General features: G+C 46.5%; 2 long non-coding RNA genes across 2 annotated transcripts; both read right to left on the bottom strand.

Annotated features, from left to right (window-relative positions):
• Positions 1 to 298: 298 nt before the first annotated feature.
• Positions 299 to 3,456, bottom strand: LOC123379523. The gene is made up of 3 exons (XR_006584049.1): positions 3,346 to 3,456; positions 1,988 to 2,121; positions 299 to 541 (listed from the first exon to the last, which is right to left on the bottom strand). It is a non-coding gene; the product is annotated as an uncharacterized LOC123379523 (long non-coding RNA).
• Positions 3,457 to 5,038: 1,582 nt separating this feature from the next.
• LOC123379524 lies at positions 5,039 to 14,315 on the bottom strand. The gene is made up of 2 exons (XR_006584050.1): positions 13,991 to 14,315; positions 5,039 to 5,500 (listed from the first exon to the last, which is right to left on the bottom strand). It is a non-coding gene; the product is annotated as an uncharacterized LOC123379524 (long non-coding RNA).
• Positions 14,316 to 22,754: the final 8,439 nt, after the last annotated feature.

Consider the following 22,754-nt stretch of genomic DNA (forward strand, 5'->3'; position numbering starts at 1 on the left):
CCATCCAGCACAGGCCAAGGTGCTCAGGATCCTTGGTCACTGTAGGAATGCACAACAACACCACACCTAGGAAGCTACCCACGAGAACTGAAAACGTGCGTCCACACAGAGAATTCTACACGAATGTTCATAGAAGCGTTATTCATCATAAGCCCCCAGCAACAGGAACGACCCTAACATATACCAATGATAAACAGACGAATATCCAATGTGGCATGCCCGTACAATAGAATATTCTTTGGCCATAAAAAAAAAAAAAAAAAAAAAAAAAAAAAAAAAAAAAAAAAAAGAAGATGCATGCTAAAAATGGACGAACCTCGCAAACATTACGCTCTGTGAAAGCAGGTAGGTGCAAAGACCATAATGCGTGATTCTATTTCCACGAGCTGGCCAGAAGAGGGGAATCTCTGAGGCGGAAGGTAGGTTAGCAGTTGCCAGCGGTGGGGGTGGGAACAGACACGGGAGATCTCCTTCAGATGATGGAATGTTCTCAAATTAGACTGTGGTGATGGTTACATTACTCTGTAAACGTCCCGAAAATCTGGAATTGTACACATACGAGAGGTAAAGCTTATAGTATGTTAGAATATGTCTCAAAAAAGCTGTGCAGAATGACATTGCCATCAACATCTTTAAATTAAAGATTTAAATTTTTATATTTTCTCATTGTGCAGAGGAGATCATTTGTCGGCCATGCTGCCTGATTTCAGACCCATTGCCTGACTGGCCCCCTATGGCCCACCTGAGCTAACTGCTTGGGATACATTTAATTTTCCCACTTGGGACGAGAGACCTCAAATCCTTTTTCACACGGACTGGCTAAGTCTGGTAGGGCCCTCGGAAAAGGGAGGCATTTCACAGCTGGAAGAAATAGAGGCCCAGAGAAAGAAAGGGTCAAGGCCACACGGGCATTTGGCAGGGGCCCCATCAGGGCCTGGCACAGACTGGGTTCACCAGACAAACCCCAGGGGAAGCAGTCATTGAATTAGCTAGATCTAGTGTGGCACAGGCAACCCCTCAATTCTTTTTTTTTTTTTAATGTTTATTTTAAGAGAGAGGGAAAGAGAGAGAGAGAATCCCAAGCAGGCTACGTGCTATCAGTACAGAGCCCTACTCAGGGCTCGATCTCACAAACCGTGAGATCACAACCTGAGGTGAAATTAAGAGTTGGATATTTAACTAATTGAACCACCCAGGTGTCCCACCCCCTCGATTCTTTCTTGTCAGAGCCCCGTTAGCTTCTCTGGAGACATCTGTGCCTGCTTGTGGCTTCTCTGTCCTGGGGGTACATAGTACAGACACAAGCTCATTTTCCAAGTATTAAAAAGTCTGGTCCTGTTTACTATTGTTTTTCTGTTCTATTCAGTCTCAAGCTTCTCCTCCCTGATAGCTCAGAGGAAGAGACAGGTTGAAAATGCCAACGCTGGTGTGGTTGTAATCAGGCATTGGTGCCTCTGGGCATGGGAGGTACCCAAATGCTGATTCTGTTCCCATGGGGCCCTTCGCGGGCTCCCAAGGGAACGCCCCCCCCAGGGACCTCCCCCAGCATTCCCAGGCAGAGGGTGGTGGTACTCCCTAGTGGATCTCTCCTGACCACCCCCCTCGGTTTCTGCACCCCCATTCCCTGTTCTGCTGTAGTTGTCCTGTCTTGGAGGAAACCCCTTGGGTAAGATCCTTTTCGGGAGGCTCACACCTTCCTTTCCACCATGGAAACAGTCATCGTTTGCCACCGGCAGGCAGGAGAAGCCTATTCCCAGAGCAGCTGGTTGGTGAGCTGCTGGGCCCTCACAGTCATAGGATCTTTGATCCTTACAACAGACTACCAGGCAGGCATTTTACCCCCACCCCATCCGCCTTCAAGATGAATAAACTGAGGCCCAGGCAGCAAGCAGAACTGGCTAGCGTTAGAATCCAAGTTTTCTCGACCCCCAAAGCCCTTTTCCTTCTTTCACATCAAGGATCCTCTTGGCCAGACTGAGGTCATTACCATCATTAACAGCGAGTACTTAGTGGGTGCCTAGCAGGCAATCTAGGCAGACGGGAGGCCCAGGTTTGGAGAAAAGGGCAGAAGCAGGAGGGACACAGGACTGGTCATGGGACCCATGAATCCAGAAAGTAAATCTGGAGAAAAAAAAAAAAAAAACAAGTCACTAGGTGATCTGCAACCTGGGGCCCTGGGACAGGAGGTGGAGATGCCATTAATCGAGGCTAAAACAGTGGTTTCCAAACCCTGCTACAAATGAAATCACCCAGGATGTTTAAAATATACCAATGCCTGTATCCCACCCCAAACACCCTGATCTAACTGGTATGGAGAGCAGCCTGGGCATTGCAGCAGGGGTCCTGGCAGGGATGGGGTGCGTGGAGGAGAGGTAGGCAGCTCTGGGGGTCTGATAGGAGTGGCAGTGACATGGCCCCAGGGAGCCCGAGCTCCCAGCGGGCTGGCCCAAAGTGGCACTTGGGAAAAGACTCATTGGAGACTGGTGGGAGGGAAGGGCAGGAGGGCAAGAATGGAAGAGAAGGGGCACCCAGGTGGCTCAGTCAATTAAGCATCTGGCTTTGGCTCAGGTCATGATCTTGCAGTTCGTGAGTTCAAGCCCCGCGTCCGGCTCTGTGCTGGAACCTGCTTCAGATGGTGTCTCCCTCTCTCTCTCTGCCCTTCCCCCACTCATGCTCTGTTTCTCTCAAAAATGAACAAACATTAAAAAAATTTAAAAAAAAAAATGGAAGAGAAGAAGAGAAGCAAAAACCCAGGAGGTGCAGTGAGTTCAAGTGCACGCTCTGTCACTTTCCCTGTGACTGGGGACAAATTGCTTCCCCTCTCTGGGCCTCAATTCCTCCATCTGGAAAAGGAAAGGATTGAACTTCATGACGTCTGAAGATCCTTCTGGCTCCAGGGATGCACCTGACCAGGCCCCAGCAAGCTGGAGCCCCTGCTGTGCAGGAAGCACCAATGGCCTTCCTGATCTACAGATCTGGAAACAGATCTGTGAACACACAGCACACCACACTCTGGGCACGGGACCGGCACAGACGTTCACAAGCAACCCTGGGCCCTCCCCAGACTCCCTGGCCGCTGCCAGCCACAGTTTGTGGAAATTTCCTCTCAGCCCCTCTTAGCGCAGCAGGGGAACGTGGCTGTCCTTCCAGCTTCCGGTAAAAATTTCCAACGGGGGGGGGGGGGCACAGCTGGTGGGAGACGCAGCGCCTCAGAGCTGGGGAGGGACAGAGATCATGACAATGGGAAGGGGGCGGTTCCTAGTTACAGGCCACACAGGGTTCATGGGGGGGGGGGGGGGGCGGGGCTGGGCATCCTCCTTCAGCAAGCATTTGCAGAGACCTCACCTACTGTGCCCTGGCCCCTATTCCAGATGCCGGGGACACAGGACAGGGTAGTCTCTGGCCTTCTGGAGCATGTCTCCTAATGGGGAGAAGAGAATATACATGAATACTGTGAATGAAACGAAGCAGGGTAAGGAAACGCGGAGCGACGCTAGCGGCAGGGAGGCAGCTAGTTTAGAGGAGCTGATCAGAGAAGTGGGTAAGGCGACATTGTGTGATTTTTGCAGAGAACAGCAAGCACAATGACCCTGAGGCAGGGCCTCGGCCAGGGGTGGGCGTGTTGAGGCTGGCGGGGAGGGCGGGGGTGTGTGGAAGTCATGAGATCAAGAGTTTCCTGTGGGGGCCTTCCCATGGCGAGGACTTTGGGTTTTATGCTTAGCGCTATGGGGAGTCCACAGGGTGGGGGTGGGCGGTTCTGAGCCGGAGAGTGACGAGACCTGACTTACATTTTATGAGCTTGTTTCTGTGTTTGTTTTATTTACTTACTTTACAATCCAGGGCTGATATTTCTCTATCAGGGTCAGGCTGGCATAAATGCGTACCTTTGGCCAGAATAAAGTTACACTTGGGAACGACCTCGTAAAATAAACACTGTGCGGTTATATCATTCAGAGGCATTTGCAAAGGATGGTGGGTGGGTCTGATTCACCCTCCTGCTGCTCTCGCTGGCCTACAATGTGGGGGAAGGTGGAAAGAGCAGACTGCAAGGAAGCCATCTTGCAGGGGATTTTAGATTTTAGGGCCAGAGGCATAGCCCTCTTTGATGGCTATGGTTTCTTCCTGAATTCTGTTGGTACCCTGGCAATGCCTCATGGGCATACAGGTCTTTTGGGACGTCAACATCACACTTCAAGACTGAACGAAGAGTGATTCCATGAAATGCCACAGGACTCTGTTAAAGAAGACCATAGGCCCCAAATGGTGTCACTAATGTTAAGGCCTTGTTTCAGTCAACCAAGACTTAACACCTAACCCAACAACAGTTTCAATGCCCCAGGAATATACCCTTTAACCAGTCCAACTGGAATTTCCTGATCAATACTAGGAGGTAATCCCTTAATAGACCCCTACCATCCCCTTTAGGAGGGCAACCTTGTCTAAAACAATGCATTTTTTGCTAACAAATTCCTGTTTCCCCCTCTCCCCGCCCCAATCTTTAAAAACCTTTCATTTTGAAAACAAAACAAAATTAATTTAATTTAATTTAATTTAATTAAAAAAAAAATGGGGGGCGCTTGGGTAGCTCAGTGGGTTAAGCGTCCGACTTTGGCTCAGGTCATGATCTCGCTGTTTGTGAGTTTAAGCCCTGCATCAGGCTCTGTGCTGACAGCTCAGAGCCTGGAGGCTGCTTGGGATTCTGTGTCTCCCTCTCTGTCTGCCCCTTCCCCACTTATCCTCTGTCTCTCTCTCTCATTCAAAAATAAATAAACATAAACAAAAATTTTTTTAATTAAAAAAAAAAATCTTCCATTTTGCACAGCTCCTGGGAGCTCCCCTCTACCTGCTAGATGAGTTGTTGCCATATTAATGAATTATTTAATAATGCCAATTTACTTGGTTAAGTTTTGTTTTTTAATAGATTTGGTGGCAAGAGTGGGATCCAAAGCGAACCCCTTTGAGGTCACTGTGTTTCTCACCATTTCCTAGGGCCCTTGGTAAGCTCCTCTTGGTTTGAGCACTACTCTTTTTGTGTAGAGCTCCCAATCTAACGGACCTTCCAGTCCAGGGTTAACAGGTCAGTCTAGATTGACAGGAGAATCTAACAGAGCACCAGTCGGTAGCCCTTGGTTCAGTCTGTAGTTCTGCACTTGTGTGGAATCCCTTTCCCCCATTCCAGTCCACAGTCCCTGTTTACTGGAGTCTGCTGGCTTAGTATATTCTGGAAATTGCTGGTGGCATACACAGGCCTTCTGTTGGCCAATCTGCAGGAACTTCTAAACCCCAGACCGAGGCTCTGTCCTCAGATTCCACACTGGGAGCTGCCGATAGCAGCTATAGTCCTCCATTCACTTGGATCAGCCCAACAGTCTCCATTCTCTGATGTCTGCTGGTTCAATCCTTTCCCATCCCCAGTTCTTTGGCTACTGGTGGTGTCCACGGTTCCATTTCCTGGGCTACTGTTGGTTTCTGTCAGTGTGCACATGAAGTAAAGGCTTAGCTAAAAGAAAAAGATAAATAAATAAGATGGGATCTTTGAAATCCAAAGGGTTAAACATAGCACCTTCCAGCACACCTGTTTATTTTATATCTAAGAACTATGGGGTTTCCTGGGTGGCTCACTCAGTTAAGTGACTGACTCTTGATTTTGGCTCAGCTCATGATCTCATGGTTTGTCAGATGGAACCCTTATGTCAGGCTCTGTGCAGCACAGAGCCTGTTTGGGATTCTCTCTCTCCCTCTCTCTCTCTGCCTTTCTCTTTCTCTCAAAACAAATAAGTCAAACATTAAAAAACAAACAAACAAACAAACAAATAAAACTTATGGTCCCAAAACTTATGGTCCCAAAATTATCTTGAAATTTAAAAAAAAGGCAAAATCTTACTAAGCTTGTTTTGTGTCCTGAAGAACTTGGCTTGGTAACCATCAGGTTGGGGACCCGAAAATAAGGCCAGACAGATATGTGAGTTGTCCCCCTTTGGTGGTGAGATATAGTGAGATATGGAGATATGGGTTAAACTCCATTTTTGGCTAAGGTTCAACCAAACTGCTATCAGCCCTCAGGGGAAGGACAACCTAGAATTACAATGGCCTTTATGAGGAATGTTCCAGGTAAATAAGATCATTAAGAAGTACACTTAAGGGGCGCCTGGGTGGCTCAGTCGGTTAAGCGTCCGACTTCAGCCAGGTCACGATCTCGCGGTCCGTGAGTTCGAGCCCCGCGTCAGGCTCTGGGCTGATGGCTCGGAGCCTGGAGCCTGTTTCCGATTCTGTGTCTCCCTCTCTCTCTGCCCCTCCCCCGTTCATGCTCTGTCTCTCTCTGTCCCAAAAATAAATAAAAATGAAAAAAAAAAATACACTTAAAAGCAAGGTTTGGGGGAGCCTGGGTGGCTCAGTAGGTTCAGCATCTGACTCTTGACTTTACCTCAAGTCATAATCCCAGGGTCATGGGATTGAGCCCCATGTCAGGCTCCGGAACCTGCTTAAGATTCTCTCTCTCTCTCTCTCTCTCTCTCTCTCTCTCTCTCTCCCCCTCTGCCCCTCTCTCCTGCTCACATGCTCTCTCTCTTTAAAGTAAAAAATAAATAAGTTTAAATTAAAAAAAAGACAACAACAAAGACCAAGAATAGCACAAAGTTCAACTCCATTGAAAGTTTATGCAAAAAACTGATAAAAAATCAAAAGACACAAGAGGAACGTAATATGTAAGACTGAAGGCATTCTTAGTGCTTACCTCCACACTCCTTTCTTTGAACATTCATTCTAGTTATCCTTTGTCTGAACTGCCTTTACACAAAAGTCTGCTAGGTTAATGGCTTAACAGACACCTCCGTATCTCCCTTCAAAGACGAGCCCTTGGTGAGCCCCTCCTGGAGGTGATGAGACTAAGGGATTTTCTGGTAAACTGCTATTCCTTTAAGCAACCAAGGGAAAGCTTAAATTAAAAAAAAAAAAAAAATCTGGGGCATCTGGGTGGCTCAGTCAGATAAGTGTCTGACTCTTGATTTCAGCTCAGGTCTTGATCTCACAGTTCATGAGTTCAAGCCCTGCGTTGGACTCTGCACTGACAGCACAGAGCCTGCTTGGGATTCTCTCTCCTTCTCTCTCTGCCCCTCTCCAGCTTGCATTCTCTCTGTCTCTGTCTCTCTCTCTCTCTCTGAAAATAAATAAATAAACATTAAAAAAAAAATTCCAACATTCGTCAGTTCTTTAACATCTAAGCTACAATCCAATCCTTTGAGGGATCGAAAGCAACTGTCTTTATCCTACAAATCTTTATAAAACTAGAAACACAGCTCTAGAGGCCATTCAGAACTCACTTAGTCCTTTAGGCAACCCTAGACCTCCTCTATTTGTCTCAAAAGGCTTGTAAAGTATTAGCCTTAGGAAACCAAAGTCCTTTTTGGAGGAACTTGCATTCTTTCCCTCTGTCTTTGAGATGAAAATGTTAAAAGTATAAACCTCAGGGATAGAATTCTTCTCAGAAGGAAGACTTAATGGGGAAAAGTCATTTGCAATTTAGACAAACGAAAAATCATGTGTCTTCTCCACAAATATTAGTAGAAAAAACTTTAGCCGTCTGAGCAGGTAACTTTAACTCATTCCATCTCATGGAAAATCGATTGGGATCCAACTGTTCTTTTATCAACTAGGGAGTTTTGTATTATCATACTTATCGCCTGGCTAAAAATGTTCAAACAATAATTATAGGCCCTCTGTTTATATGTTTATGTGTGCCTATTAGAGATGCGTGGCATTTAAAAAGAACTCTATATACATTTTAACGATCAGAAAAAAATCAACTAAAGGGGCGTGTGGGTGGCTCAGTTGGCTAAGCGTCCAACTCTTGATTTTGGCTCAGGTCATGATCTCATGATTTGTGGGATCAAGCCCCACATCAGGCTCCATGGTGACAGCACAGAGACAGCCTGCTTGGGATTCTCTCTCTCCTTCTGTCTCTGCCCCTTCCCTGCTCATGCTCACACTCTCTCTCAAAATAAATAAATAAACCTAAAACAACAACAACAACAAAAAACAATCAACTATCCAGTCATAGCTGCGATTACTAGGGTCTGAAAAAGCCAGTCAAAAAAAAATAAACTTAAACTCTATACTGAACTGTCCCAAGTAGAATGTTTATCTTATTTTATTCACTAAAGTTTTTGAGGGCTCCAAACTATGTGGTATGTGGCCAGTGGCACACGTGTACAAGACCTCAAGTCCAAGTGTGGGACAAGTGTAGCCAAAGCATAAAGCAAAGCTAATTATGTTTAGTTGACTTGGGGCTCGCACCCAATGTCACTTGTCCCATGAGCACTGTGCCATCAGCAAGTGAGACCATGGTGACGTCAGCAGAATGAGAGGGTAACAACTGTGGAACCACAAGGTTACAGCAGAAAGGGAGCCATTAAAAGACTCCATGATTTGCCTTAGGTCACAGACATGTTAGTCACAGAGCACGGACTGTCCGGAATTTCATGGCCACGAAGCACTTGCATAAATATTGGAACGAACAACCATTCAGTTTTTAGTTTATTGATTACAAGCCACAAATAAAGCAAGTGTTAAAACCATTTAAATGATGGATGCCCTAAATATGAGGATTTATCCCACCTAAATGGCAACTGAACTCTACTAAATGGCTTTGACGTATAAGTGACAATAGCAAACGTCTGAGCATTTCCTATATGGCAGGCGCTGCATGTGACATATGGGGTGCCTGGGTGGCTTAGTCAGTTAAGCATCTGACTTCAGCTCAGGTCATGATCTCGCGGTTCATGGGTTTGAACCTCACGTCAGACTCTGTGCTGACAGCTCAGAGCCTGGAGACTGCTTCAGATTCTGTGTCTCCCTCTTTCTGTGCCCCTCCTCTGCTAGTGCTCTGTCTCTGTCTCTCTCAAAAATAAATAAACATTAAAAAATTTTTAAAAAATGGGAATTCAAGCTGGTGCAGCTACTCTGGAAAACAGTAGGGAGGTTCCTCAAAAAGCGAAAAATAGAATTACCCTACAACCCAGCAATTGCACCACTAGGCATTTATCCACAGGATACAGGTGTGCTGTTTCGAAGGGACACATGCACCCCCGTGTTTATAGCAGCGCTATCGACAATAGCCAAAGTATGGAAAGAGCCCGAATGTCCATCAACGGATGAACAGATAAAGAAGATGTGGGATATATATACAATGGAGTATTACTCGGCAATCAAAAAGTTGCCATTTGCAACTACGTGGATGGAACTGGAGGATATTATGCTAAGTGAAATTATTCAGAGAAAGACAAAAATCATATGACTTCACTCATATGAGGACTTTAAGAGACAAAACAGATAAACGCAAGGGAAGGGAAACAAAAATAATATAAAAACAGGGAGGGGGGCAAACCATAAGAGACTCTTAGATATGGAGAACAAACTGAGGGTTACTGGAGGGGTGGTGGGAGGGGGGATGGGCTCAACGGGGAAGGGGCACTAAGGAATCTACTCCTGAAATCATTGTTGCACTACAGGCGAACTAACTTGGATGTAAATTTTAAAAAATAAAAAATAAAATTAAAAAAAACTTTTTTTAAAGTCGTGTGACATGTATTAACTCATTTAATCCCCACAACAACCCCAGGAATAGCTGTCATGCTCACCCTCCCAGGGAGGAAACCGAAGGACAGAGAGGTCACCCGGGAAGCAGTGTGCCGGGACTCAGATCTACATGTCTGATGTCTGAGGTTGTGCCCTAACTACTGGCTTAAACAAGTCCGCTTTAACAAAATGGATATTAAGCATATATATCAAAACTTAAAAGTGGGGGCGCCTGGGTGGCTCGGTCGTTTAAGCGACTGACTCTTGATTTCTGTTCAGGTCATGATCTCACAGTTCGTGAGATCGAGCCCCACGTCAGGCTCTGTGAGGTCAGCGCAGAGCCTGCTTGGGATTCTTTCTCTCTCAGCACTCTCCCTCCCTGGCCCTCCCTGCTTGTGCACTCTCTCTCTTCTCTCTCTCTCATAATCAAAATAAAACATTAAAAACAACAATAAAAAAACACATTGTGTTGATTGCTAAGCCATACAGCCATAATTTCCTGCTGTTTTTCTATATTCCCCTTCACTTCCTTATGATCTTTAACCAGTATTTTTTTTTAATTTTTTTTCAACGTTTATTTATTTTTGGGACAGAGAGAGACAGAGCATGAACGGGGGAGGGGCAGAGAGAGAGGGAGACACAGAATCGGAAACAGGCTCCAGGCTCTGAGCCATCAGCCCAGAGCCTGACGCGGGGCTCGAACTCACGGACCACGAGATCGTGACCTGAGCTGAAGTCGGACGCTTAACCGACTGCGCCACCCAGGCGCCCCGAGGAAGTTTTTTAAAACAGTTTATTACACTAAGAGGGCACCTGGCTGGCTCAGCCGGTCAAGCTGACTCTGAATCTCGATGTTGTGAATTCCAGACCCATGTTGGGCGTGGAACCTGCTTAAAATTAAAAAAAAAAACAAAAAACACAAAGTTACACTAAGAATTCATTATCAAACTGAACTATATTTTCACTCATTATAACATTAAGGTATAAATCCAGGAAACTAAAGAATAAAAAATTATTTTAAAAAGCTAATGTGGAGGGGGCGCATGAGTGGCTCAGTCGGGTAAACGTCCAACTCTTGAACTCATCTCTGGGCTTGGTCTCGGGGTTGTGAGTTCAAGCCCCGAGTAGGGCTCTGCACTGTGTGTGAAGCCTTCTTAAAAAAGAAAAAAAAAAAAAAGCTAATGTGGAGAAGTTAAGGGGAAAATCAGTATGTATTAACCTATAGTTTTATCAATAGGAAGAAAACTTCAAATATTGTACAGTGAGGTGTGCTGTAGAATGCCATATAGTTATGACACTATTACCAATTATTTATCACTCAAATCAGAAAGTAATGGGTGCCAGCCAGTGCCTTGGGGATGATAGAAACATCTTGACTATTCAATTGAGCAGTAAAAGCATCTGTTACCTAATTTTTCAAAAATTAACTGTTGCCACTTATTTTTACATATGCTAAAGAGCATTTCCCTCCAACAGGTAGATTCTCCCAGCTCTTGGCACGTCAATAACTCTGAACATATCAGTAGGCTCTTCATTCTTTCATTGTTCTACCACAGGCATAAAGGCACAGGAAAGGACTTGCGTGTTCTGAAAGAAAAGTCCGCAATGCCTTACGGTTTTAAATACTAAGTAATTGATCCTCACAAGCAGATAACATCAACTAAAACTTTTTTGTTGCCAGATTTCCTTGTCTTTTACAAGAGACTAATCATTGTATTAATATGAAAGATTTTATTATTAAAAAAAATTTTTTTTTAACATTTATTTATTTTTGAGACAGAGAGAGACAGAGCACGAACGGGGGAGGGTCAGAGAGAGAGGGAGACACAGAATCGGAAACAGGCTCCAGGCTCTGAGCGGTCAGCACAGAGCCTGACGCGGGGCTTGAACTCACGGACCGCAAGATCGTGACCTGAGCCGAAGTCGGACGCTTAACCGACTGAGCCACCCAGGCGCCCCAAAGATTTTATTATTTTTAAGAAATCTCTACCCCCAACGTGGGGCTCAAACTCACAACCCTGAGATCCAGAGTCACACGTTCTACTGACTGAGCCAGCCAGGCGCCCCACTGTACTAATATTATACGACAAAAGCATCTAGACTCCCTAATTTAAAAGGTTAAATGTCAGATATACAAATAATGGTATTGTCTCCAATAAATCACAATTTTTACAATTTCTGCTATTTGGGAACAAATGTTAAAATTCCCACAATTTAAGTATCATTAAACATGAGTTGAAACACACTTAGCATCTCAAAAATTGTTATGAATGGTAGAATCTACAATTAACTGTAAATCTTACATTGGTGCTATAGCTCCCCTTTATTACTTTATTTCTTAATTTTTTTAATGTTTATTTTTGAGAGAGAGAGAGGGAGAGAGGGAGCATGAGTCAGGGAGGAGCAGAGAGAGAGGCAGACAAGAGAATCCAAAGCAGGTTCTACATCATCAGCACAAAGCCCTATGAGGGATTCAAACCCACGAACCATGAGATCATGGCCTGGGCCAAAGTCAGACATTCAACAGACTGAGCCACACAAGTGCCCTTGTTATTTTCTTTCTTTCTTTCTTTCTTTCTTTCTTTCTTTCTTTCTTTCTTTCTTTCTTTCTTTCTTTCAAATTTTTAATGTTTATTTATTTTTGAGAGAATGAGAGAGAGAGAGAGAGAGAGAGAGAGACAGAGAGACAGAGCACAAGCGAGGGAGGAACAGAGAGAAAGGGAGCCACAGAATCCAAAGCAGGCTCCGGGCCCTGAGCTGTCAGCACAGAGCCCGACGCGGGGCTCGAATTCACGAACCGCGAGATCATGACGGGAGCCAAAGCCGGACGCTCAACCGACTGAGCCACCCAGGCGCCCCTTTATATACATATTTTTTAAGCCATTTATTTTTAGTACTCTCTATACCCAATGTGGGGCTCAAACTCAGGATGCTGAGACGAAGTATCCCATGCTCTTCCAACTGAGCCAAGTAGGTGTCCCTGAGTCCTTTCGATACTAAAAGAGATAAGGCTTTTTACAAATATTTAACTTTTTTTACTGTCTACAAGTTGTCATTTTGGTTAAATGGATAACTAAGTATTATTTCACAGTGACCTATGATCTTGTTTGCCCAAGTGTTTTAAACCTTTTTTTTTAACTTTTTAAATTTGAGTATAGTTGACACACGTTTTAAAACCTTTCCTGTATTTTTCATTTTGTTCCTTTAGAATTATTTTGTTAAATCATAAACGTACAACAGCTCCTTAGCTCTACACATGCACTTACATTTTTTTTAATTTTTTAATCTTTTTACATTTTATTTTTAAGTCATATCTACCCCTAACGTGGGGCTAGAACCCACAACCTCAAGATCAAGACAGGCAAGCTCTACGGACTGAGCCAGCCAGGCGTCTCAGCACTTCATTTTTTTTTTTTTTAAAGGAAAAACAGTATGTCTTATTACACCATGATCCTGGCTAATAGTTTTTCAAACTGTGAGAAAAATCTTTAAAAAGGTTTCACATGTCACCTGAAACTTACAGATTCAACGTCACCAAAAAAAGAATCCTTCCACACTCTTACAAAGACCACTAAAAAGAAACAACTATTAAAAAGCTGTCTCGGGGCGCCTGGGTGGCGCAGTCGGTTAAGCGTCCGACTTCAGCCAGGTCACGATCTCGCGGTCCGGGGGTTCGAGCCCCGCGTCAGGCTCTGGGCTGACGGCTCGGAGCCTGGTGCCTGTTTCCGATTCTGTGTCTCCCTCTCTCTCTGCCCCTCCCCCGTTCATGCTCTGTCTCTCTCTGTCCCAAAAATAAATAAACGTTGAAAAAAAAAATTAAAAAAAAAAAAAGCTGTCTCAAAGGCATTTTTTTTTTTTTTTTGGACAAATGTCCCAGAAGTCAAATTCTAAATGAAGTCACTTTACCTCTAGCTAACTTGGGGGATTTTTCAGGGAACCCCTAAAACATCTCAAACAAAGAGAGAGTTTAAACTAGTCAGGTTTATCTGGCACGTTGAATTAACAGGAAGCACTGTCCAGTAAATGAGGATAACCCTTTTTTGGTTGTACCGCGTGGGTCAATGTTATTCATATATGTGTTTTAGAAATTGCATACAATTCCTCAAGTTCCATATGCCCTGGTATAATGCTATCAGTCATAATTCTAGCTATTATCTTAAAATATGTGTCACAGAAAGACGACACATATGTCTTTTAAGAAGAGGCACCGGGTGGCTCAGTCGGTCAAGCGTCCTACTTTGGCTCAGGCCATGAACTCACATTTTGTGAATTCGAGCCCCACATCAGGCTCCCTGTCAGCACAGAGCCTGCTTCAGATCCTCTGTCCCCCTCTCTCTCTGCCCCTCCCCTGCTCATGCTCTCTCTCTCAAAAATAAATAAACATTTAAAAAGAAAAAAAGTTTTAAAAGGATCTTACATACAAGACGCCTCCTGGCTCAGTCCACGGAGCATATGATTCTTGATCCCTGGGTCATGAATTTGAGCCCCATGTTGGATGTAGAGATTAATTTTAAAAAGAAGAGAGACCTTATATGGCCAAGCATTATTCCTGCAACAGACATGTAAATAATCAGGCGATGTTTAATGCAAGTTAGTTTTACTATTAAAAACATAGGGTAATTGTAGGGGCACCTGGCTAAGTTGGCTGAGCATCCGACTTTGGCTCAAGCTATGATCTCGCGGTTCGTGAGTTCAAGCCCCACATTGGACCTGCTGCTGTCAGCCTGTCAGCACAGAACCCACTTTGGGTCCTCTGTCCCCCTCTCTCTGCCCTCCCTCACTTGTGCTCTCCCAAAAATAAATAAATATTTTAAAATAAAATAAAATAATATAGGGGCGCCTGGGTGGCTCAGTCAGTTGAGCGTCTGACTTCGGCTTAGGTCATGATCTCACAGCTTGTGGGTTCGACCCCACGAGACCTCATACATTAAACATGCAACCTTTTCTCCATTCCTTTCTTTCCTTTATTCTGACCCTGGCCTGGAAGGACGCGACAAAGTGGGTAAACTTTGCCCTTCAGATTGTGGACTTGTCATCAAACGTTCCTTTGTGAACTCAAAGTCATAACCATATCACAGATTATGATCTGGAAAAAAAGTCACCATCTGGGATTATTGCACCAAAAGAGAAATGAAAGATTCAAGAACCACAGAGCACTCCTGAGAACGGTGCTAATGTCTTAAATTTTGATCACATCTTTCAGTTAAGCTGAGAGTCTGATCAAAAGGGAGGAACTATTTAAAAAAAAAAAAAAAAGGCTCAGAATGGTGTCACTTATGTTAGGGCCCCACGTCAGTAAACCATGACTTAATGCCTGACCTAACAACGGCTTCGATCTCCCAGAAATGTAACCCTTAACCAACCCAAGTGGAATTTCCTGGTCGAAGGGAGGAGGTAACCCCTAGTGTTCCCTACCATTCCCTTTAGGAGGGTGACCTTGCCTAAGACAATACATTCTTTGCTAGTAAATTCCTTTTTTTCTGCCCCTACCTGCTTTTAAAAACCACTTTGCACAGCTTCTTGGCGTTCTCCTCTACCTGCTAGATGGGATGCTGATTCATAAATTGTTTAATACAGTCAATTAGATTTTTAAATGGACTCGGTTAAATTTTTTTTTTTTTTTTAAACAACTCTGAGCCCAGGAAGGAGGGCTGGAGGAGACGCTCTGGAGACGTGGACCTCTTGCTGCCCAGGGTGACGCCTGACCATCAGAAGCTCACAGTCCTACTCCAGGGAGGGGAAGGAGGAGGACATAGCAGGGCATCTCCTGTCCCAGATCCCTACAGATGTGGCGCACCTCTCCTCCCTGCCACACGCCAGCTCCCTCTCAGCGGTGGCAGTGAAACTGTAACCTCGGCCCACAGAGATCCTGGATCTGTCATCGTCTCTCCATATCCCATCTACCCCACCCCCATCCAAGCCACCCTCCTCTCTCTTTCCCACACTCCTGCTCCCCGCAATCCACTTTTTTCATGGTGGCCGAACGATCCTTTACAAACATAATCCAATCCCGTCCCTCCCTGCTTAAAGCCCCACAGGCCTCCATGGCTGGGCCCCGACCACCCTCCTTGCACCGGACCCTCTTCTTCACTTATCCAGCCACATGGGCCTCGCTTATGCTCCTTCCTCGCATCTGCTGGTTCCTGCCTTTGGGCCTTTGCACGCCATTCTACCTGCCAGGAACACACGGCCCCCCACCCACCATATCTGCAGTGACCCTCAAGCCCTGCCACAGTCACTGTCTATTATATCAACCCTTTTCATTTCCCCCATAGCACATATATATATATATATATATATATATATATATTTTTTTTTTTTTATTGTGTCTCCTATACCAGAATCGAAGCTCATGAGGACAAGGACCTTGTCTGCCTTGTGCAACGCTGTGTCCCCAGGGCCTAGCACTGTTACCGGCATGTAGGAGGAATGCTTGTATCTGTTCAGTAAATAAATGAATGAATGAATGGCGAGGCTTGCTTTGGGTTCTGTCTTAGGGACACCTGAAAAGAAAGGAGAGGAAGGCGGTCGGGACTAGAAGACGCGGTATCTTGAGACAGGAGTCAGAAACTGGAACCAACCAGCGATCATCTTCCCACCAACAGCCAAACCGTCCTCCCTGACTGCCCAAGTGATCCTGCCAGCAGGAGCGTGTCTGAGATGGGAGTCAGAGTCCGCCTGGGGAAAACAGGAGGGAGAAAGTGAGCGTGGGCACGTGCCATGTTGAACCCACACAGAATACAGGCTGGGATGGGACCTGACCATCTGGGGAATGGTGTTGGGTGCGCCACCTGCTGGCTGTGCCACTGACCGGCTATGGGTCAGTGATGAAACTTTTCTTTCCTTCTTTCTTTCTTTTTTTCTTTTTTTTAAGTGTTTATTTATTTACTTTTGAAAGAGGAAAAAGGAGACACAGAATCTGAAGCAGGCTCCAGGCTCCTAGCTGTCAGCACAGAGCCTGATGCGGGGCCTGAACCCATGAACCGTCAGATCATGACCTGAGCTGAGGTTGGACACCCAACCAACTGAGCCACCCAAGCACTCCTGTGACGAAAGTTTTCTGAACCTCAGTTTCTTGTCTGGAAAATAAGATAAGAATAGCATTTACTTCCCAAGGACGCTTTAAAGATTCGGTAAGATGAAACATGTGAAATGCCTAAAAGCTACGGTGCGCAGAAAATGGTTAAGTGCTCAGGAAACCTTCACCAGAAAAGAGAAAGAAAAGAGAGACAGGAAGGAGGCAACACAAAAACAGGTAGCTAGCGGGGCGCCTGGGTGGCTCAGTCGGTTGAGCATCTGACTCGATCTTGGCTCAGGCCATGATCTCATGGTTTATGGGTTCGAGACCTGCATCGGGCTCTGTGCTGATAGCATGGAGCCTGCTTGGGATTCTGTCTCCCTCTCTTCCCCTCCCCTGCTTGCTCTCTCTCTCTCTCTCTCTCTCTCTCAAAATAAATAAAAATAAACTTTAAGCAGGGCGCCTGGGTGGCTCAGTTGGTTGAGCGTCCAACTTCAGCTCAGGTCATGATCTCGTGGTTTGTGAGTTTGAGCCCAGCATTGGGATCTGTGCTGACAGCTCAGAGCCTGGAGCTGCTTCGGAGTCTGTGTCTCCCTCTCTTTCTGCCCCACCCCTGCTCGCAGTCTGCCTCTCTCTCAAAAATAAACATTAAATTGTTTTTAAATAATAAAAAAAATAAACTTTAAGAAAAAAAAAAAAAAGCAGGTGGCTGGTAACCCCGTGGCAGCCCAGTCTGACAGGGTCTAACGTGCTGGGAGTTTGTACCTGAAAAGACACAGAGATGTAAAGCATCCCAAACTTTAGTACTCTCTCCCCAAAATGGGCTTTTGAGTTCATCTGGTTCAACTCCCTCATTTTACAAAGGTTCTGAGTTCCAGAAAGGACAAACATTTCTCCAAGATGTCCAAAGAGTTGGCAAAAGAGTCAAGAACTCAGAGAAGGTCAGTTGCAGTAGATTAGGAGCTCCCTGTTCGCAGTCTGGAGAGGGTCTGCCTTCCTCTGTCCGCCCAGCTGCAGTGAGGGGACATGGAAGACAGAGAAGGCCCTACAGTTTGTAGAGTGGGCTTGGAGGGACAGGGAGAGGCAGGGGACTGAGACAGCTCATCACCCAAGCACCAGGCTCTGTGCTTCGTTAAACTTGTCCCCAGGCTCAATACTCATCCAGCCTGTGACGGATTATCCCTATTTCACTGATGAGTGGGATGCCCAAAGTTCCTGGGGAGCCAATCGAGCTGGAACTTCAACCGCATTCCGTGTGACTCCGGGAACCCCTGCCCTGCTTCTACCTGGGAATGGAAAGGTTTGCATTTGGGACCACCGCTGACTGATCGTCAACTGGGGCAAGTCTTTTCTTTCTGGCCTCACGCTCTTTCTCCGAACAAGGAGGGCAGACACAGAGGTCGCGGAGGGCTTTTCCAGCTGGAGCTGACTTTATTGGGATTCTCAGCAAATGCACCTCCCCCAGCTGAGTCAGGAGGAAATCCTGCCTTCCCAGAAAGCCTTGCAGCCTCTCATCCGCCTTTCCTGCCATAGGCGCTCAGAAGCTGCCCTGTCCGGAGGACAGCCCAGGTCCTGCCCCAGCCCCAGGCAGCACGGAAGCTTCTTTCTCCTCCCTTCCAGGGTGGTGCCCATGGCTCCACTCCCCTTGTCCAGGGAGCCTGGACCTCAGCCCCCGCCACTCCCCGGGGGGAAATCTCCCAACCTGTCGGGTTGGGAAAATGAAGCCAAACATTGTATCAAGTTGTGCAATCAGGTGCCCAAACCTTCAAGGCTTTGGGAAACCCACAGGTCAGTGTTTCTCAAATGAAATTTAAAAAAAAAAAAAATTTTTTTTTATCTGCAGAAAACTCACACTTTTGTAAAAGTAAAGAAATATACTAGACAGTGGCAGTGGTTACATAACATTGTGAATGTGTTAACGCCCCTGAATTGTACACTTAAAAATGGTAACAATGGCACATTTTATGTTATGTAGATTTTACAATTTTTTTAGATACAGTAAAAAAAGATGCAAAATATCGGCCTCAACTTTAATAGTCTTCGACTGACGTTGTAAAATTGTCATAAAAGTTTCGAAATGCTTACTTTCAATGTCTGTATTATCTCATTGCAGTCCAGTAGCCTGGCAGTGGTCCGAGGGCCACTCTTTGATAGCGCTGATTGAGGCCGTAGAGAAGGGTGGACTGTGGCCGGAAGGAACAAGCCTCCTACATCTCTGCTTCCTCAAGCAAGCACTTCTGGAAACCAAGCCACCTAACCCCAAGCAGCCTTAGGCCAAGCATGCTGGTCTGACTTATGGCTGGAGCCCTCCTTATACCTTAGTCGGTCTCCCAGGGCCTTCTCGTTGTACACTGTTATTAAGATCTCCCTATCAGTGACCCCTAATACACACAGGCAGCTGTGGGTTGGGGTGGGGAACGGGGTGAGGGAAGTACAGAGCAGAAGAGTGCCTTCTTTCCTTTTAACCCCTAGACCAAACGTGGCCCAAGCCTCACCTCTTACAGGAAGTCATCCTGGGCCTACAGCTGCACTGAGGAGCCCCCATCTGCATAGCGCACGTCTCCCTGGATTTGCATTGAATGGTTGACATGGTAAATTCAGAAGAGGTGCCGCTCCTCTGTGGGTTGGGAGGGCGGTGGTGTAACGTGGCCTGGTGTGAAGGTCTGGCCAGATTTCAGGCCCTGGCTGAGTGCCCCCAGGCAGGGTACAGTCTGCACAACTGAGCAGTGGCCTCGATGGCTGTAGCTCTGGGCCCATCTCTGCCAGACTTTGGGGGACTAGAGAATGGGAACTGTTTTAGGGACGGTACACCTTGAGTACGGTGGTCTCTGTCTTGCTGAGGAACAGAAAACATTGTGGGCTCTAAAAAAAAAAAAATCTAGGGGCGACTGGATGGCTCAGTCGGTTAAGCATCCGACTTTGGCTCAGGTCATGATCTCACAGTTCGTGAGTTCGAGCCCCACCTCGGGCTCTGTGTTGACAGCTCCGAGCCTGGAGCCTGCTCCGGATTCTGTGTCTCCCTCTCTCTCTGCCCTCCCCAGCTCGTGCTCTGTCTCTCTGTCTCTCAAAAATAAACATTAAAAAAAAAAATTAAAAAAAAATCTAGACACCTAGACTCCAATTTTAGAAATTCTACCTCCAAAGGTCTGATGAGGGTCCCAGAGTCTATTTTGAAAATTTGTCATGTGACTCTGCTGCCCAGCTGGTGTCTGGCCCCTAAGAGGTGCCAGCAAGCATTTGGAGACTGTGCTAAGGGAAGTGCAGCATGTCTGTGGGACAGTTAGGGACCTGTGGCCTCAGGGGACAGAGCTAGGGGACATCAGAGGGAGGGGAGTCACTTTTTATTGTATTTCCTTTTGTACCGATTGGACCTTTGACCTACCAAAAAAAAGTTTGACTGACTGATGGAGTTGCTGTTATCTGTGTCAGGGACAGCAAAGGCAGGCCTGCAGCGGGGCCCTGGGTCCGGTCAAGGACAGAAGTGGGCGGGCCAGAGGACCGATTGCTGTAGTGCGCACATCCCACCTCAAGGTGGCAGCAGCTGCCCAGAGCCCGCCGACTGTGTCTGGGCGGGACTGTGAGCCCAGGGTTGCCAGATCTTCCAGGTTTTTCAAGATAAGCCTGAAATCAAATTTTCTAGTGGAATTAATTGTCAACTCATTCAAAAATTTAAGCAGCACATGCTGAACACAACCTGCCTGCAGACCGATGATTCTGACTGCAGGCCACGGGTTTGTGCCTTTGGATCTGAAAGGATGCCATTAAGTGTAGGGCACCTCCGAGGCCGATCTGCAAACCAGGGCAGAGCCATCTTGTGCTTCTAGAAAATCGGAATGACTTCCCATGGGGTCCACACAAGAAGAGGACAAAGCAAGTGCCCCGAGGTGGACCATAAGAGTCACTGGTCCACTCATCATGATTTAATTCAGCACAGATTTATTAACCTCCTACTGTATGCCAGTCTCAGAGCCAGAGATCCAGCGGTGAATGTGACAGGCACAGTTCCTGCTCTCTGCGACCCTTCATTCTAGCTGGGGAGACATACTCGAAACAAATAATTGCCTAATAATTCATTTGTGATATGTAAGGTGCTGCAGTAGAGCTGGGGGTTAAAAGTTAGGGTTTGATTCCTGACCCCACACCCTTAGGTATGTCACTTTGGCAAATCACCTGATCTGAGTCTCAGTTGCCTCATTTCTTGCCTGTAAAGTGGGTAAGATAATGTCATAGGGTTGTTCTGGGGACTCATTGAGATCAGGCAAATAATAAGCTGCTGCACACAAGAGGGGGGCCTAGGTGTGGCAGGGAATCCCCCCCCCCCCCCCCCAGTGATGTTGGGGCTTCCTGCCAGCAAGGGCAGTGGGAGGCCTTCTGTACATACAGAGGCTCAGTCCCCTGGTAACCGCCATTCTGCTGAGGTGGTGGCCATGGGCATCTGGCTATTCTGCCTCTGTTTCTTACCCTCTCTGTCCACTTCACAGTAGGATCTGGTGCCCAGGGACAGGGAAGGTACTGTTCTTGACCATACCGGGAGAAGACTGGGCCTTTCCAGCTATGGGCGAGAGCCCCCTCCACTGAGGCTGCTGCATTTTAAGCTCCTCAAACCCTTAACTAAGCTTTAAAACTCTGGGGGCATGTATAAACCAAGGCAGAAAATCTTCCCCATGCCCCTTCAGTGCAGAATACCAGCTTCGGCGGGCAGAGGTCTCAGCCACAGGGCCCTTTGGACCTTCTGAATGACCCGGCCCAAGAGGCAGGAGGCAAATGGCAAGGGACTGAAGTGTCAGCAGTGTTTCTGGGGCCTTGAACTTCGGCTCAGTGGGGAGAAACCTCAGTGGTCAAAACATGGTTCGAACTTCCTGGGCACCTAATCCAACCTTCCGCCCAAAGGGAAAGATCCTTTTTCTTTTTCTTTTCTTTCTTTTCTTTCTTCCTTTTTTCTTTCTTTCTTTCTTTCTTTCTTTCTTTCTTTCTTTCTTTCTTTCTTTCTTTCTTTCTTTCCTTCCTTCTTCCTTCCTTCCTTTCTTCTTTCTTTTCCTTCCTTCCTTCCTTCCTTCCTTCCTTCCTTCCTTCCTTCCTTCCTTCCTTTTCTTTCTTTCTTTCAGTTTATTTTGAAAGGGAGAGAGAGAGCATGAGAGCAGGAGCACATGGGGGAGGTGCAGAGACAAAGGGGCAGAGGATCTGAAGCAGGCAGGCTCTGCACTGTCAGCACACAGCCTGATACAGGGCTTTAATTCATGAACCAGGAGATCATGACCTGAACCAAAGTCGGCTGCTTAACCAACTGAGCCACGCAGGCGCCCCTGGGGAAAGCTCCATTTTTTTTTTTTTCCTTTAACATTTATTTATTATCAACAGACAGAGAGAGACAGAGCGTGAGCAGGGGAGGGGCAGAGAGAGAGAGAGGGAGACACAGAATCCAAAGCAGGTTCCAGGCCCTGAGCTGTCAGCACAGAGCCGGATGCGGGGCTTAAACTCACAAACGGCGAGATCATGACCTGAGCCGAGGTCAGACGCTTAACCGACTGAGCCACCCAGGCGCCCCTCAAATATCTCTTTTCCGCCAAGGCCTGCCCATCCCATGTCTAAGCACAAAGGTCCCAGGAGGAAGAGACAAGCTTCAGTTTCCACTCAAGCTAAAAGGAATGGAGTGTGCTCCTTGATGACAGCCCCCAGGCTGAGGTCACACCGCCTGGCCTGGAGTGCTGTCAGGGGGGGCGGCCCCACTGGGGGATGGGCACTGGAAGACAGGATAGAGGATGCCCAGGCTGGGGAAGTGCTCAGGCACTCCCCACTCACGGGCACCCACTGCTCCTTCCCTCCAAGTTGTAGGCCTAGAATTTGAATGAAAAAGGATTTCACTAGCCTAGCTCAGGCTTCTCGTTTTAATTTGATTTTTATTTTTTTAATTTATTTTTATTTTGTATTTATTTTAGGAGAAAACTGAGGCCCAGGGCTAAGTGCCTCTCCGAAGGTCAGAGGTGAACCAGAAAGCCAGGATTTTTTGAGGTCATGGTAAGAAGCATCAGGCCTTCAGTTCCTCGTGACGCATCACTGTCACGAGGTGGGAACTCAGGACCACTGTGGTATTAAGTCAGAGCCACCACGGGGTTGGTGGGAACTAACTGGGTGGGGTATCCTCCCTCAGCCCATCTGGACTCTT

The sequence above is a fragment of the Felis catus genome, chromosome C1, assembly GCF_018350175.1.
Source record: "Felis catus isolate Fca126 chromosome C1, F.catus_Fca126_mat1.0, whole genome shotgun sequence".
Classification (NCBI taxonomy): Eukaryota; Metazoa; Chordata; class Mammalia; order Carnivora; family Felidae; genus Felis; species Felis catus.